Genomic DNA, 19,159 nt, shown 5'->3' with positions numbered 1-19,159 from the left:
TTAGCTGAAACCGGTTTGGCTCAGTGGATAGAGCGTCGGCCTGCGGACTGAAAGGTCCCGGGTTCGATTCCGGTCAAGGGCATGTACCTGGGTTGCGGGCATATCCCCAGTGGGCGATGTGCAGGAGGCAGCTGATCGATGTTTCTCTCTCATCGATGTTTCTAACTCTCTATCTCTTTCCCTTCCTCTCTGTAAAAAATCAATAAAATATATATTTAAAAAAAAAGTGTAGCCTTATAAGGTTCCTTATAAATGGGACAGTACAGTATATCAAAATACAGTATGATAAATATTACCTTCAACATCCAAAGAGGCTCACCAATCATTGTGCCTCTTTCTTCATGGTAATGATGCAAATGCAGGGGTTTATATCCTATTTTATAAGGAATATTCAGATATGCCCCATACCACTTAGAAACATCAACAATCTGGCAGGTCCTTGGACTTCTCCAAATTTCATCCCCCCTCCTTTGGCATAGTGTGTCTTGCTAAGGTATTTGTTTATTTGCTGTTTCCTATTCACTGGGTTCACTTAGCATAATGTCATAAATGTAATGAACCAGTGTGATGTTCTTTGAGATATAAAGACAATCAAGTATCCTCTGGACTATGTATGACAGTGAGCAGAAAAGTTAACATAGCTCTGGGGCAACAATAAAGGTATACTGCTATCCTGCTGTCCCTGCCCTGTAAATGTAAACTGTTTCTGATTTTGTTTATTGATAGAAATGATAAAGAATGCATTTTTCCAGATCAATAACTGCATAACAATAGATATGTCACATATGGACCCTAAGCTGCAATTGGCCTCACTTGATTAAATTTCTGATAATTTTTCACAAACCATCTGACTTACAATGGCCAAACAGGTGTGTTAAATGAGGATCTGGTAGAAATTGCCTTTATAGCATCTTTCAATTTTTGATATGGCATTGATCTCTGCAGTTCCTCCAGGGACATAATATTGATTTTGGTTTAACTATCATGGTAAGTATGGAGGAAGTTCCGGGGGCTCTCCACTTGTATTTTCCTTCTGTAATAATTCTCACTCCATGGGTCAGAGAATCAATTTGGGTGTTCTGCCAGTGAATAAGTATATCTATTCCCACTATATATTCTGAATCTTGGGAAATAACCATAGCTGCATCCTTAGTCCCACCATAAAACATATTCAAGCCCAGACTCCATATAGCATCTAAAGTCCATATATTCCCTATTATCAGTGGATAATAGTAGTTATTTTGGTTGTTTAGGAAAAAGCATACCTTCACAGCCAGTATCTAACAATCTCCAGAAGGTCTGGGTATTTCCTTTTCTCAAGGACAGTTAACCTGATAAATTACCATAAGACCCTTGAAGGAAGATTCATGATACACATCTGTAGCTGCATTGCAGGGATCCTTCCTTGGTCAGGGGACTCTGTGTCTGTGATCTGGCTTATGATTGTGAACTGGCATAGAAGCCATGAATTTTCTTTATGGTGACCAAAGGAAGTTAGGTTTCTTCCCAACAGACCTGTAATTTTCCCTCTTATATATGTCAAAAAGAACTTTAGTAGACTAACCGTATATTTCATTTCTAGGACTCCTATGATAAATTAGCCATTATCACAGATCCTTGAGGATCAAAATCCTCAGATTACCATTCAGTCCCTGTGTGTTATTGTGTTAATTATTACTATTTTGTGATTAGACTGCCACCTGATATTTATAACTTTGTGATCCCATTAGGCCCCACCATTTGAGATCGGGGAATGCAATTTCACTGCAGTATTCCCCATCATCATCTCTGGACTTTAGAGTATGGCTAATACAGAGCTTGTCAAGGTTACAGGTGCTCCTCTTATCAATGCATATTTTAATGAATTTTTAATCAAAAGTGTATAAAAAACTTATAGAAAAGTGGCAAATACAACTTTTTTCTTGGAATATTTATAGAGTAAGTTGCCAACCTGCTGCCCCTCTACCCCGGAATACTATTTCCACAGATACTTAAGTGTGTACTTCTGATAAACAAGGACATCCTCCTCCATAACCACAAGACAACTATCAGTTTCAGGAGATTAACACTGATACATTATTACCATTGAATCCTTGGACACCACTCAAGTTGTGTCAATTGTTCATCAGAGTAAAGGGACTCAGGAAAGAATTATGCATTATGTTAAATTGTAATGACATTTTAGTTTAGAATAATTCTTCAGTCTTTCCTTAACTTTCATGATCTTGAAACTTTAAAAAAATTACCATTATATTATGGACTATTCCTCAATTTCAATTATTCTGATATTTCCTCATGATTAGATTCATGTTATGTATCTCTGGTGACTTTGTCATTTGTCAACTGATTAAGGTGAACTGCATTTCCCAAAACTCCCTTTTGTCTGTTTCTTGTTGAGATGGGCCACAAAAGAGATTCTTATGGGAGGTTCAGAGGGTGGAAATGAAGCAGCAACCATTTTGTAGTCACACACATTGTTGCTCATCTGTTGGCTTACCTTGTTGGTGTGGGGAACCACCTGCGCCTGCAAGTTTTCCACCTTAACCTAGATTATCCTTAAGCTTCCCCCAGGCCAGGTGTAGGTTTAGCATTGTGACCCAGCTTCTGTGGGATACCCACACCACTAACGGCAGAGGCAACAATAACTGCTAGCTTGTGCTTGTGGGTTCCAGCTTGTCTTTATTATCCTCTGTTTTTACATCTTTCTTACCTTCCCAGATGCCTGACCTGCGGACTGCAAGCTCCAGCATCAGATGCAAAGACAAGAGTCTTGCATATACTGCTTAACCACCTCCCACAATGTATAAAGGCAAATCTGTAACAAATTCCTTGTGGTTCTGTTTCTTTCATTGAACCATGACTGATAGAGCATCTTTAGCAGAAATATCACAGCAGTGATGCTGCATTCTTCTTATCACATCCTATCAGGTGGTAAATGATCTCTATTTGTTCTGTTACTAATGATGTTCACTTTGATTACTTGATCAACCAGCCTTCTCCATCATAAAGTTACTCTTTTTATCTCTTGTAATAAATACTTTGTGAGGAGATACTTCAAAATGATGTAAATAACCCATTCTTCACCAAAATTTAGTTTTATTTATTTATTTATCACTATGGACACATGTTTTCCAATTTTATTCAATAATTTGTTACTATCATTACTATGATGCTCAAATTGCCACTGACCAAAGGAAGTTAGGTTTCTTCCCAACAGACCTGTAATTTTCCTCTTATATATGTCAAACAGAACTTTAGTAGACTAAAGTATTCCTTTTAAACTGGCATAGTTGTCCTTTTGACATGCCACCATCATTCTCCATGCATTTCTTCGCTTCCTTGCTTTCTGGTACAAAAAAGTGCTCTAGGCCCATCTTATAATTTTCCTGGTCCAGCTCTGTAATAGGCCACTTCAGCAAGCAGCTCCGATTTCCTTTAGCAGATAATGGAATTTAGAAAATAAGATCTGAGTTCTGTGTGTGATAATTGCTATTGGATGTTTTTTTTTAATTAAATCTTTATTGTTCAGATTATTACAGTTGTTCCTCTTTTTTCCCCCCATAACTCCCCTCCTCCCAGTTCCCGCCCCACCCTCTGCCCTCACTCCCCACCCACTGTCCTCATCCATAGGTGCACGATTTTTGTCCAGTCTCTTCCCGCATCTCCCACACCCCTTTCCCCCCCAAGAATAGTCAGTCCATTCCCTTTCTATGTCCCTGATTCTATTATGATCACCAGATTATTTATTCACTTGATTCTTAGATTCACTTGTTGACAGATGCATGTTTGTTGTTCATAATTTGTATCTTTACCTTTTTCTTCTTCTTCCTCTTCTTAAAGGATACCTTTCAGCATTTCATATAATACTGGTTTGGTGGTGATGAACTCCTTTAGCTTTTCCTTATCTGTGAAGCTCTTTATCTGACCTTCAATTCTGAATGATAGCTTTGCTGGATAAAGTAATCTTGGTTGTAGGTTCTTGGCATTCATCACTTTGAATATTTCTTGCCACTCCCTTCTGGCCTGCAAAGTTTCTGTTGAGAAATCAGCTGACAGTCGTATGGGTGCTCCCTTGTAGGTAACGGAGTTTCTTTCTCTTGCTGCTTTTAAGATTCTCTCTTTGTCTTTTGCTCTTGGCATTTTAATGATGATGTGTCTTGGTGTGGTCCTCTTTGGATTCCTTTTGTTTGGGGTTCTCTGCGCTTCCTGGACCTGTAAGTCTATTTCTTTCACCAGGTGGGGGAAGTTTTCTGTCATTATTTCTTCAAATAGGTTTTCAATATCTTGCTCTCTCTCTTCTTCTGCCACCCCTATAATTCTGATGTTGGTACGCTTGAAGCTGTCCCAGAGGCTCCTTACACTATCTTCGTATTTTCGGATTCTTTTTTCATTTTGCTTTTCTGGTTGGGTGTTTTTTGCTTCTTCGCATTTCAAATCTTTGCCTTGATTCTTGCGCTCCTCTGGTCTGCTGTTGGGAGTCTGTATAGTATTCGTTATTTCAGTCCGTGTATGCTTAATTTCTAGTTGGTTCTTTATCATAACATCGAGGGTCTCATTAGATTTCTTGAGGATCTCACTACATTTATCGACGGCTTCTAGACAGTTCTTAAGAGACCTTAAAAGTGTGGTTCTGAACTCAATATCCTCCATTGACAGTTTTGTCCTGTTTCTTTGTCTCCGCATTTTTTATGGTTTCTTGGTGCACCCCCTAGTGGTCTTTGTGTGCAGTCTTGTTGTAGTTAAGCCTTGATTGTTGTCGGCAATATCGGGGGTGATTTGACCTCCAGGCTAACTGGCTATGAGAGTCCGCTGTGTCTGCAGTGGGAGAGCTTCTGTGCTGGATCTCTAGGGCGGTGCTAATCTAGCGTCTGCCTGAGGCTATCTGGCAAATGGCTATGCGCAGGGCTTGGGTAGGGCGGGTCCCCGGGGATCTACAGGGCGGCAGGAGCGAGCAGTTATGGCTGCTCTCAGTTCCGTCCCTAGGGGCTCTGCCTCACAGAGTCCCAGCAACAGCTGCAAACCTCGGAGAGAAAGCTGCCTTCGAGTTCCGACTGAAGCCAGACAGTCCCGTTTCTCCTGTTTGAGTCTGGGTCCCTAGAGACTCGCCCAGAACTGGAGCTCAGAGTCTGAAACTCCCTCCCGATTGAAAACAACAACCGCGCCCTCCGCCTCCAGCCCACTCCGCGTGCACTCCGCACCTTAGTATTTCACTTCAGCACTGCGCCTCCTCTGAGTCTGGCTATGATATTCTCTTTCCTCCTAGTTGTAGAATTTCCACTCAGCCAGCCTTCCTGTGGTTCTGGATGATGTCCGTTCCGTCTTTTAGTTGTTTTTTGAAGTAGTTGTTCGAGGCAGCAGTCTCCGGCGTTAACCTATGCTGCCATCTTGGTTTCTCCTCATCTACTTCTTAATAAGGATTTAACAGTAGTGCCAGAAGACATATCCCTAAGGGTCTCTGTTCGGGTGCCAGATGTTGGGGTCCAGGGGTTCCCAAAGGTGTGGACGGAGTCAGTGAAGAAGGAATGACAAGGAGGCAGTGTTCAGGTGATCATCATAGCCAGGTTCTGTCGCTATTGGATGTTATTGCTTCCAGGTCCTCTTAGTGGACAGAGCTAGAAAATATAGAGGTGTGTGTGTGTGTGTGTGTGTGTGTGTGTGTGTGTGTGTTTAGCTGTTTATCTAAATATGTATATATACATATACACACATTTATATCTACATTTGTTTTAATTTTTTAAATGAGAGAGAGAGAGAGAGAGAGAGAGAGAGAGAGAGAGAAGAGAAGAGAAGAGAAGGGAAGAGGAGAGGAGAGGAGAGGAGAGGAGAGGAGAGGAGAGGAGAGGAGAGGAGAGGAGAGAGAAAGAGGTGAGAGAGAAATACCAATTGGTTGGTTGTCTCTTCTGTGCTGGAGATGAAAGTTCTTTGCGCAAAGGACAGAAATGGTTTCTGAGTAACAAAAATGGTAGACTGTGCTAATTATTCTTTGCCCTACCCCCATCCAATTTCTATTCTTCCTAGCTTTCCTCTCTGTCCTAGGTTTACCCCTGCAGACTGTATATTCTTGGTTCCCTTGTCTGTTGGTTTATAGTTGAGCTTGATAAGGAGGTAGAAATGGTAAGAGAACTACTAATGGGAAGAGAGGGGGTCAGAGTACTTTTCCCCAGTCCCTTCCCGCTCTGGCACTGCATCTGTGGCAGTAGCTGCATACCTGCACAAGTAGAGCACCTACTTGGCTCTTCCTCCTTCATGGTTATAGTATTCACTGGGCTCTGAAACTCTGTTGCTTTCCTTGACCCCTTAGCTCTAGGGATGGTAATGGTTTTCTACTCATACTTCACCAACCTTGTTATTTCCTGTAACCCTGAACACTCACTGTAAATAGTATTTTCACAAACTCTATTCATCTGAATCACTTGGAGTGAAGTATTTTCCTGCTGAGGCCCTGCTGATAAAGTCTGTTCATATCTTCATCCTTTGCCTTATCTCTCCATGATTTTAAAGAACAATAATGCTGGAACTGGAAAACTCCCCATTTGGGTGTTTTTCTGTACACTTTCTGGGCTGTTCTACAGTACTTGGAGATAGAGCACCAGGGAAATAAAAATGACTCATTGAGGAAGGTTACCTTTTAAAAATAAGCTTAAAAATGTACACAAATAATGCATGGTCATGTAAAATATAGCAAACCACAAAGAGAAAATAAAATCCCATTACTTATCAGTAATCCCACTCTACATAAATAAGCATTGTTAATATTTCTAAGTTGCACACTTCTTTAAAATATCCACAGTTCCTGAAGCAATGCCAGCTTGAAGTCTTGGGCTTCTGGAATTTTCACAACTGGCCCCATCTGTGGTAATGTGCACAAAGCAGGACTAATTGAAGAAAAAAAGAAGCACAGAGGAGGAGGAAGCGGACCTTGGGTAGTTTCAGAGTTCAGTCCCTTTCTGGACTGTCATATTTGATGCACTGGATGGACCCCACCCACACTAAGTCCTGTTGTGCTGGGCTGGGCTTGTGTGCTCTCTGGGAGGGGCTGTCTTCTCCAGTTCTCACACTCAGAGGAATCTAAGCCAGAAGCATAGGTAAATAAGCCACAGTTGCATAGCTGGCTGCCCTGCACAAAGCTCCTTGGAATACTAAATGTAAACCTCGAGAGCCCAAGGCAGCTCAGAGAGAGAAGTTAAGACCCAATTAATTCTCCAGCAGTTCTGAAAAGGTTAATCCTAAATGGCCTGAAGATACTTATGTATTTCCACAGGGAAGAATGTAATCTTATTGTGGGTAATAAATTCAGTCTTTGGAACTTATTTTTTAGATGCCAAGGTCATTTTGTTTTCCCTCAGAATCCTAAGAGCCAAAAATTTCTGCCATTTGATTCCTATGTCTCCTCAAAAGAGATTATACTATTATGTATGTGTAGAACATATTGTCCCTATCCTCTGTATTTGATTTTTCATTTTCCAATGTTATGATGACCTCAAATAATAAACCATTTTGACATCAATTTTATAAATTAAGCTGGGAAATAAATCCTAGAGAGGGGGAATCTGACAAGCAGAGATTTACATAGAGTGGAGGCTACTCTGAGCTGGCCGATTGGTGCCAGTCACAGTTTTTCTTCCTGAGGGATGTCCCATCTGATTATTTGTCTCACTAATTCAGAGAAATCAAAGCATCAACTTTCTAACAGTTTCTTCTCCTAGATAGTTACCAGTAGCAACAGAAGGATGGAATTTTGGATCATCCTTCAAGCTTGTTCTTTCTTTCTTGTTATATTATCCTTCAAGCACCTAGTGTCACTCTAATAAGATCCTGTTGTAAGGCTGCTTCTTAAAAAAAACATAAAGAAAGATATGTAAAAAAAGATATGTATGGATGGAAATGGAGAGCATTATGCTAAGTGAAATAAGCCAGTCAATGAAGGAAAAATACCACATGATCTCACTCATTCATGGATAATAGAGACCATTATAAACTTTTGAACAATAATAGATACAGAGGAAGAGCTGCCTCAAACAGATTGTCAAACTGCAGCGGGAAGGCCGGGGAGGGTTGGGGGGCAGGAGGGAGGGGGGTAAGAGATTAACTGAAGGACTTGTATGCATGCATATAAGCATAACCAATGGACATAAGACACTGGGGGGTAAGGGAGGCTAGGGGACTGTCAAGGGCAGGGGGGAAAAAGGACACATATGTTATACCCTTTGTAATACTTTAAGCAATAAAAAAAGAAAGATATGTGAAAATTTTGTTACAGGTCAATCATAGGACTTAGAGTGCAGAGGAAAACAATCTTCGTATTTTATTTTATTTATTTTATTTTATTTTATTTTATTTTTTTTTAATATTTTTTATTGATTAAGATATTACATATGTGTACCCTCTACCCCCCCTCTCTCCGCTCACCCCCTCACCCCCCCGTTGTCCGTGTCCATTGGTTAGGCCTATATGCTTGCATATAAGTCCTTTGGTTGATCTTTCCCCCTTGCCCCCACCCTCCCCTACCTTCCCTCCAAGGCCCGACAGTCCAATCAATGCCTCTCCGTCTCTGGATCAGTCCTTGTTCATCAGTTTATGTTGTTCATTATATTCCACAAATAAGTGAGATCTTGTGGTATTTATCCGCTCTCCAGTTCCATCCATGCTGTGGCAAATGGTAAGAGTTCCTTTTTCTTCTTCCTCTTCTTAAAGAATACCTTTCAGCATTTCATATAATGCTGGTTTGGTGGTGATGAACTCCTTTAGCTTATTCTTATCCGTGAAGCTCTTTATCTGACCTTCCATTCTGAATGATAGCTTTGCTGGATAAAGTAATCTTGGTTGCAGGTTCTTGCTATTCATCTCTTTGAATATTTCTTGCCACTCTCTTCTGGCCTGCATGGTTTCTGTTGAGAAATCAGCTGACAGTCGGATGGGTACTCCCTTGTAGGTAACTGACTGTCTTTCTCTTGCTGCTTTTAAGATTCTCTCTTTATCTTTTGCTCTTGGCATTTTAATTATGATGTGTCTTGGTGTGGTCCTCTTTGGATTCCTTTTGTTTGGGGTTCTCTGCGCTTCCTGGACTTGTAAGTCCATTTCTTTCACCAGGTGGGGGAAGTTTTCTGTCATTATTTCTTCAAAAAGGTTTTCAATATCTTGCCCTCTCTCTCCTTCTGGTACCCCTATAATTCTGATGTTGGTACGCTTGAAGTTGTCCCAGAGGTTCCTTACACTATCTTCATATTTTTTTGAATCTCTTTTCTTTTTTCTTTTTCAGTTGGGTATTTTTTGTTTCTTTGCATTTCAAATCTTTGACTTGATTCTTGGGATCCTCTTGTCTGCTGTTGGAGCTCTGTAAAGTATTCTTTATTTCAGTCAGTGTATGCATAATTTCTAATTGGTCCTTTTTCATGACCTCCATGGTCTCACCATACTCCTTGAGGAATTCATTAAATTTATCGGCGGTTTCCATAAAATTCTTGACAAACCTTATAAACGTGGCCTTGAACTCTATATCCAGTCGTCTGGCCTCCTCCGTTTCTGCCAATTGTGACCTGTTTCTTTGTCTCCGCATTTTGGCTGCTTCCCTGTGTTGATAGAGTGGCCTGCGCACCAGGTGTCCTGTAGGGCCCAGTGGCTCAGCCTCCCCAGTTACCCGGGGTGGACACTCTTGGTGCACTCTTGGTGCCTCGCTTGTTGTAGGATCACTGGGAGGAATTGACCTCCAGGCCAATTGGCTGTGGGAAGCAGCTGTGTCTGAAGTGGGAGAATGGACCCCCTCTGACCACTGGGTACAGTGGCTCCTGGATCTAAGGAGGTGCTAATTCAGCCCCTGCCTGAGGCCACACAGCAGGAACTACGAAGAGGCTCAGCTGTGAAGCAATGCAAGCCGCTGCGGGGCCTTGGGCCTTCTCTTGGAAGTTCCGGGTCTGGCTGGCCCGGCTGCAGTTAGGTAATTATCAGGTTGCAAAGTTCTGGGGCATTCACATGCAAAAGCCTCTGCCGCAGCCCGGGTGGGGCGGGGTCTCAGGGAGTCAAAGGGCCAGAGAAAGAAGCAATGGCTGATTCTCTGCGCCCAGAGTCGCGCGTCTCAGTGTCCCGGCAATGGCTGCAAGCACCTCCGAGGGAAATCTGCCCCCAAGTTCGCCCGCTGCCGCCTGAGAGAGCAGCCTCTCCCCGTATGAGACCTGGGTCCCCAGAGACTTCCCGGAACCGGAGATCAGAGCAGTCGGGAGCTTGTGATTCAAAAAGACAGCCCCGTCCTCAGGTGCCACCCCCTTTCCGCGCTTGCGTGCTCGCACGAGCCACCGCGTACCTCTGCACTCAGCCTCCGCAGCTCCTCTGGCTCTCAGCGTGCTTTTCTTTTCTTCTAGTTGTAGAAATTACACTCAGCCAGCCTTCCTGTTGTTTTGGACGATGTTTGCTCCGTCCTTTGGGCTAATTTTCAATTGTTGTGGGAGGCGACTATTTCCCGGTGTTTATCTATGCCGCCATCTTAGTTTCTCCCCTATTTATTTTATTTTTTATTATTTTTTTTATTTATTGCTTAAAGTATTACAAAGGGTATTACATATGTGTCCATTTCATCCCCCCGCCCTAGACAGTCCCCTAGCCTCCCCTATCCCCCAATGTCTTATGTCCACTGGTTATGCTTATATGCATGCATACAAGTCCTTTAGTTGATCTCTTACCCCCCTACCTCCTTCCCCCCAACCCTCCCCGGCCTTCCCGCTGCAGTTTGACAATCTGTTTGAGGCAGCTCTGCCTCTGTATCTATTATTGTTCAAAAGTTTATAATGGTCTCTATTATCCATGAATGAGTGAGATCATGTGGTATTTCTCCTTCATTGACTGGCTTATTTCACTTAGCATAATGCTCTCCAGTTCCATCCATGACGTTGCAAATGGTAAGAGTTCCTTCCTTTTTAGAGCAGCATAGTATTCCATCGTGTAGATGTACCACAGTTTTCTAATCCATTCATCTACTGATGGACACTTAGGCTGTTTCCAGATCTTAGCTATGGTGAATTGTGCTGCTATGAACATAGGGGTGTATATATCCTTTCTGATTGGTGTTTCTGGTTTCTTGGGATATATTCCTAGGAGTGGGATCACAGGGTCAAATGGGAGTTCCATATTCAGTTTTTTTTTTTTAACCTAATCCCAGTTCATTCTAGAGCAGCGGTTCTCAACCTATGGGTTGCGACCCCTTTGGCGGTTGAATGACCCTTTCACAGGGGTCGCCTAAGACCATCCTGCATATCAGATATTTACATTACGACTCATAACAGTAGCAACATTACAGTTATGAAGTAGCAACGAAAATAATTTTACGGTTGGGTCACAACATGAGGAACTGTATTTAAAGGGCCAGAAGGTTGAGAACCACTGTTCTAGAGAGGTAGCTTCAGTGAATATAGCCTTATCCATACTGGAAAGTATTTCACTTTCCCAATAAGAGTGTAACTTTTTATTTTTTTTAATTTTTTTTTCTTTTCTCACCGATTCTCACTTTATTTTTTTTTAATTTATTGCTTAAAGTATTACAAAGGGTATTACATATGTGTCCATTTTATCCCCCCGCCCTAGACAGTCCCCTAGCCTCCCCTATCCCCCAATGTCTTATGTCCACTGGTTATGCTTATATGCATGCATACAAGTCCTTTAGTTGATCTCTTACCCCCCTACCTCCTGCCCCCCAACCCTCCCCGGCCTTCCCGCTGCAGTTTGACAATCTGTTTGAGGCAGCTCTTCCTCTGTATCTATTATTGTTCAAAAGTTTATAATGGTCTCTATTATCCATGAATGAGTGAGATCATGTGGTATTTCTCCTTCATTGACTGGCTTATTTCACTTAGCATAATGCTCTCCAGTTCCATCCATGACGTTGCAAATGGTAAGAGTTCCTTCCTTTTTAGAGCAGCATAGTATTCCATCGTGTAGATGTACCACAGTTTTCTAATCCATTCATCTACTGATGGGCACTTAGGCTGTTTCCAGATCTTAGCTACGGTGAATTGTGCTGCTATGAACATAGGGGTGCATATATCCTTTCTGATTGGTGTTTCTGGTTTCTTGGGATATATTCCTAGGAGTGAGATCACAGGGTCAAATGGGAGTTCCATTTTCAGTTTTTTAAGGAAACTCCATACTGTCTTCCATAGTGGCTGCACCAGTCTGCATTCCCACCAGCAGTGCACAAGTGTTCCTTTTTCTCCACATCCTCTCCAGCACTTGTCGTTTGTTGATTTGTTGATGAAAGCCAGTCTGACAGGTGTGAGATGGTACCTCATTGTTGTTTTGATTTGCATCTCTCGGATGATTAGTGACTTTGAGCATGTTTTCATATGTCTCTTGGCTTTCTGAATGTCCTCTTTTGAAAGGTGTCTATTTAGGTCCTTTGCCCATTTTTTGATTGGATTGTTTATCTTCCTTTTGTTGAGTTGTATGAGTTCCCTATAAATTTTGGAGATTAGGCCCTTATCAGATATGACATTGGCAAATATGTTTTCCCACACAGTGGGTTTTCTCGTTGCTTTGTTGATGGTTTCTTTTGCTGTGCAGAAGCTTTTTATTTTGATGTAGTCCCATTTGTTCATTTTCTCTTTAGTTTCAAGTGCCCTAGGAGCTGTATCAGTGAAGAAATTGCTTCGGCATATGTCTGAGATTTTGTTGCCTTTGGATTCTTCTAGAATTTTTATGGTTTCCTGTCATACATTTAAGTCCTTTATCCATTTTGAGTTTATTTTTGTGTATGGTGTAAGTTGGTGGTCTAGTTTCATTTTCTTGCATATATCTGTCCAATTTTCCCAACACCATTTATTGAAGAGACTATCTTGGCTCCATTGTATGTTCTTGCCTCCTTTGTCAAATATTAATTGAGCATATTGGTTTGTGCCGATTTCTGGGCTCTCTATTCTATTCCATTGATCTATATGCCTATTCTTGTGCCAGTACCAGGCAGTTTTGAGAACAGTGGCTTTGTAATACAACTTGATATCTGGTATTGAGATCCCACCTACTTTGGTCTTTTTCAGGATTGCTGTAGCTATTCGAGGTCTTTTTTTATTCCAGATGAATTTTTGGAGAGTTCGTTCTAGATCTCTGAAGTATGCCGTTGGTATTTTAATGGGAAGTGGGTTGAATTTATAGATTGCTTTGGGTAGTATGGACATTTTAATGATGTTGATTCTACCAATCCATGAACACGGTATCTTCTTTCCTCTGTTTATGTCTTCCTCTATATCTTTTTTCAACGTCCTGTAGTTTTCTGAGTAGAGGTCTTTTACCTCTTTAGTTAAGTTTATTCCTAGGTAGCTTAATTTTTTTGGTGCGATGGTAAACGGGATTGTTTTTATAATCTCTCTTTCTGAAAGTTCACTAGTGGTGCATAGAAATGCCTCAGATTTCTTGGGGTTAATTTTGTATCCTGCTACATTGCCAAATTCATGTATTAAGTCTAGTAGCTTTTTGATGGAGTCTCTAGGGTTCTGTATGTATAATATCATGTCGTCTGCAAATAAGGACAGTTTTACTTCCTCTTTTCCAATTTGAATGCCTTTTATTTCTTCTTCTTGCCGAATTGCAATGGCTAACACTTCCAGTACTATGTTGAACAGGAGTGGTGAGAGGGGGCATCCCTGTCTTGTTCCTGTTCTTAGGGGAAATGGTGTTAGTTTTTTTCCATTGAGTATGATGTTGGCTGTGGGCCTGTCATATATGGCTTTTATTATGTTGAGGTATGTTCCTTCTACTCCCACCTTGCTGAGAGCTTTTATCAAAAATGGGTGTTGAATTTTGTCAAATGCTTTTTCTGCATCAATTGATATGACCATGTGGTTTTTTTCTTTCAATTTGTTTATGTGATGTATCACGTTTATTGATTTGCGGATATTGTACCATCCTTGCATCCCTGGGATAAATCCTACTTGGTCATGGTGTATGATCTTTCTGATGTACTGCTGGATCCGATTTGCTAAGATTTTGTTGAGGATTTTGGCATCTATGTTCATGAGGGATATTGGCCTGTAATTCTCTTTCATTGTGTTGTCTTTACCTGGTTTTGGTATTAGGGTGATGCTGGCTTCATAGAATGAGCTTGGAAGTGTTCCTTCCTCTTGAATTTTTTGTAGTAGTCTGAGGAGGATAGGTTTTAGTTCTTCCTTGAATGTTTGGTAAAACTCCCCTGTGAAGCCGTCTGGTCCTGGCCTTTTGTTTGCTGGAAGCTTTTTGATGACTGCTTCAATTTCTTCCATAGTTATTGGCCTGTTGAGATTTTTAGATTCTTCCTGATTGAGTTTTGGAATGTTGTATTTTTCTAGGAATTTGTCCATTTCCTCCAGGTTGTCTAGTTTGTTGGAGTAGAGCTGTCCATAGTATTTTTTAACAATCATTTGTATTTCTGTGGGGTCTGTTGTTATTTCGCCTCTATCGTTTCTGATTTTGTTTATTTGGGTCCTCTCTCTTTGCTTCTTGGTGAGTCTGGCTAGAGGTTTGTCAATCTTGTTTATCCTTTCAAAGAACCAGCTCTTGGTTTCATTGATTTTCTGTATTGTTTTTTTGGTCTCTATGTCATTTTTTTATGCTCTAATCTTTATTATCTCCTTCCTTCTGCTCACTCTGGGGTTTTCTTGTTGCTCTCTTTCTAATTCTTTGAGTTGTAGAGTTAGCTGATTTACTACCATTTTTTCTTGTTTTTTGAGATAGGCCTGTAGAGCTATAAACTTCCCTCTCAGGACTGCTTTCATTGTGTCCCATAGGTTTTGGATTGTTGTGTTTTCATTGTCATTAGTTTCCAGGATGTTTCGAATTTCTTCTTTGATTTCATTGGTAACCCAATCAATATTTAATAGCATGCTATTCAGCTTCCAGGTGTTTGAGTATTTTGGGTTGTTTTTATTGTAGTTTATTTCTAATATTATGCCATCATGGTCTGCGAAGACGCTTTTTATGATTTCAATCTTCTTGAATTTGGGGATACTTTGCTTGTGACCCAATATATGGTCTATTTTTGAATATGTCTTATGAGCATTTGAGTAGAATGTATATTCCCTGGCTTTGGGGTGAAGTGTTCTGAAGATGTCTGTTAAGTCCATCTGATCTAGTGAGTCATTTAGGATTGCTGTTTCTTTGCTGATTGTTTGTCTAGAGGATTTATCCAGTGTTGTCAGTGGTGTATTAAAGTCCCCGACTATGATTGTATTGTTGTCGATCTCTCCTTTGATATCTTCCAGGAGTTTTTTTTATGAATTTGGGTGCTCCTGCATTGGGTGCATATATGTTTACCAGAGTTATATATTCTTGTTGTATTGATCCCTTTAGTATTATGAAGTGGCCTTCCTTATTTCTTGTTATGGCCTTCACTTTGAGGTCTATTTTGTCTGATATAAGTATTGCTACCCCAGCTTTCTTTTCCTTTCAATTTGCCTGAAAGATATTTTTCCATCCTTTCACTTTCAGTCTGTGTGAGTCTCTTCTAATGAGGTGGGTTTCTTGTAGACAGCAGATGTATGGGTCATGTTTTTTTATCCATTCAGCCACTCGATGTCTTTTGTTTGGAGCATTTAGTCCGTTTACGTTTAAAGTTATTATTGAAAGGTACTTGTTTGTAGCCATTTCTGTTTTTGTGTGGCTGTTTTCTTTCTTTGCTTTTTATTTCTTATTTTTATACCAGTCCCTTTAGAATTCCTTGCATTGCTGGCTTGGTGGTGATAAACTCCCTTAGCCTTTTTTTGTCTGTGAAGCTTCTTATTTCCCCTTCAATTTTGAATGCTAGCCTTGCTGGATAGAGTATTCTTGGATTCAGTCCTTTGCTTTGCATCACTTTGTAAATTTCTGTCCATTCTTTTCTGGCCTGATGTGTTTCTGTTGAGAAATCATTTGACAATCTAATGGGAGATCCCTTGTATGTAACTTTCCGTCTCTCTCTTGCAGCCTGTAAGATTCTCTCTTTGTCCTGAACATTTGCCATGGTAATTATGATGTGTCTTGGTGTGGGTCTTTTCGGGTTCACCTTGTTTGGGACTCTCTGGGCTTGTGTGACTTTTTTCTTCCCCACCTCAGGGAAGTTTTCTGATATTATTTCTTCTAATAGGTTTTCTAATCCTTGTTCATCCTTCTGTTGTTCTGGTACCCCTATTATTAGTATGTTGTTTCGTTTCATGTTGTCCCAAAGCTCCCTTAGGCTCTCCTCCTGTCTTTTAATTTTTTTCTCCAATTGCAGTACATTTTGGGTGTGTTTTGCTTCCTTGTCTTCTAATTCACTAATTCGGTCCTCCGCTTCTCCTAGTCTACTGTTGATACTTTCAATGGAGTTTTTCATTGCAGCTATATCACTCTTCATTTCTTCTTGGGTCTTACTTAAGTTGTTGATTTTTTCATCTGTTTCTTCTAGCTTCTTCCATATGTTATCGATTTTTTCATCTGTTTCTTCCTGCTTCTTGCAGAGGTTGTCAATTTTTTCCTCCATCCGGTTTATGCACTCTAGGACCCTTATTCTGAATTCTTTGTCTGTCATGTTGCATGCCTCTGTATTACTTAGCTGCTTTTCTGGAGAGTCCTCCTTCTCTTTCCTTTGGGGGTTTCTTTGTCTACCCATGTTTGATCTCACTGACATATCTATACGTTGAGTCGTTCAGTGGTTGCTCCCTTGGTGGCAGTGACTCCTTGGTCTGTGGTTGCTCTTCGGGCAGTTGCGGTAGCAGCTGCTCTTCAGTTGGAAGCAGCTCCTCTGGTGGGTGCTTTCACAGCTGTGGTGGCTCTTCTGGCTGGTGGGGCGAGGTTTCACGTACAGCTGCTGTTCCTCAGCAGAGGGTGTTGGTGCTCAGGAGGTTGCTGTTGCTTGGATCTGCTGCGTTGATTTAAAGGCACAAAATACAACACAACAAGGCACCACATACCAGGCACTATACACAAATATATTCATGATATTAATAACCCCAAATAAAGGTGACCACCTGAATTAAGAGAATTAGGGGATAAGGAAGAAGGAAGAGAAAAAGATAAAAGAGAAAAAAGAAAAGAAAAGTAGGGACCAAAAAAAGAAGTGCAAAAATGAAATTGGGAAAAAGGAGGGGGAAAATAAAAGTGAGAAAAGAAAAGAAAAGAAAAAAAAAGAGTGAAAAGAGAGAATGAAGTGGAAGAGGGGAAGAGACTTTTTTATATGAGGAGAATACTCCTATAGAACAGTCATTAATCCCAACAAATTCCAGCAACAGCTCCCTGGAGATGAATGCAAACTAGAAACAACCAATAATATAATGATGAAAATAGAATGGAGAACACTAATCACAAAATAAAATAAAGAGAAAATAAAATGGCACTTTAAAAAAAAATGGTAAAATGGTACCAGTAATAATACTGGTTAAAAATAAGAAGGTAGTAATTAAAAGGGTAAAATCAGGTGATGGAAAAAAGAAGAAAAAATAAAAAGAAGAAAAGAAAAAAAAATTGGTTTCTTAGTTAAAAGGTGAAAAAAGAAAAAAAAATTGCAGTAGTGAAGGTCCTTCGGTTCTTCTATTCTTCAGTGTGGCTCGCCTTAGACCTGCCAGGTATTCAGGAGAGTGTTGAGTTTCCCTGTGATACACTGTTCCTCTGTGTTGTAAACCACAGTCCTTATTTTAAAGCAAGCCGCATTTGTTTCCCAGACTGCCTTATTTTGTGTTTAGCAAAGAGTCAGTTTGTGGGTCAGCCTCTGGGTGGCAGTGTTCTGGGGTTGGCCTCTGAGGCTATAGGGCCTCTCTGTCCAGTGGAAGTTCACTGCCCAGAGCTGGCTGTGCAATAGTTAGTTACTGGCGCTGTGTTGTTGCTGGGATTCAATCTTCGTATTTTAAAAAGAAGACTGCTTTACACTTTAATTCTGTGAGTCAAATGCTTTTCTTTTTGGAAATCTTGTTGCACCTTTTCAGTTCGTGCTGAGGTGAGATAGTTTCAGATTTACTGAGCTTCAAAAGAAAGGTATCTCGGAAGGGTAGACTCTCAATAGAGTTGTTTGTTAGCTCAAGATGAGTGCTAGGACTCAACAAATATGCTGAAGCTTCTTACTAACTGCCTGTACATTTCATTACAGTTAATTTTTGTTAGCTTTATTCTCACATGCCTTCTTTGGCTACACATTAAGAATAGCCCCATGATTGTCAAACAGAAGTTCAAGAAGAACCACAAAGAGACTTTTAGGAGAGGAGGCAGAGATTGAACCCAGGTGAAGAGATGAGCAGACAGTTCCTCCAAGTAAGTCTGAAGAAGAAAATTTTTAACTGAATTATCAAAAAGAAATGGCAACAGCAAGATAGGTGGGAATGTGACTTCAAGGTCCCTGAAGACAATGCCTGTAATATTAGAGTAGGTATAAACAGAGTGCGGGAAGGGTACTAATGCAGGTTATGGTGTGCAATGGTCAGACTATGTGCCACAGCATCAACACAAACTGTTCTTTGCATTGAGGCAACTGTTGATGATTGAATAATTGAGGCATTGTAAGGTAGGCACAAGTCTATTACAATGACTACCACTCATTCCTATGAAGCATTACATATGGTGCCAGAGCAGTCTTTAATGGTGTTCTTAATAACAACAGAAAAATTGCATGATTCATGCTTTCATCTGATTCTGGCCCATGCAATAGTCACTGCTTGTAAGGGAAGGATTCATTTAGTAATGGTATAACAGGTTACATAAAAAGAACTTCTATGATTGTCTTCTGGAGTATTGAGATTGTTTTCCACTCTGCAGAATAGGGGAAGGGGAATATTGATGAGAAAGAATTCCAAGGGGATATAAATGATGAAAGCACTTTTGGAAAGTGGAAAAGGCAGACTGAATCCTGGGTTTTGGCTAGGGAGTGTGTCTGGTCTTGAGAAGGGACCTTGAAGTTGAATACAGTATTACAATGGCCTATGTGCGGGATATTTCACATCTATCATAGCCTGTTGTTGTCATAATGAAACTTTATAATTTTGCAGGTAAGTTACAGACAAAGGAATAGTGAGGTAAATATCCCAGTCAAGCCCTAACCAGTTTGGCTCAGTGGGTAGAGCGTCCGCCTGCGGACTCAAGGGTCCCAGGTTCGATCAAGGGCATGTACATTGGTTGCGGGCACATCCCCAGTAGGGAGTGTGCAGGAGGCAGCTGATAGATGTTTCTCTCTCATCGATGTTTCTAACTCTATCCCTCTCCCTTC

This window comes from Myotis nattereri (assembly GCF_964212035.1).
Source record: "Myotis nattereri genome assembly, chromosome: X".
NCBI classification, from domain to species: domain Eukaryota; kingdom Metazoa; phylum Chordata; class Mammalia; order Chiroptera; family Vespertilionidae; genus Myotis; species Myotis nattereri.
Note: the sequence above shows the minus strand (reverse complement) of the source record.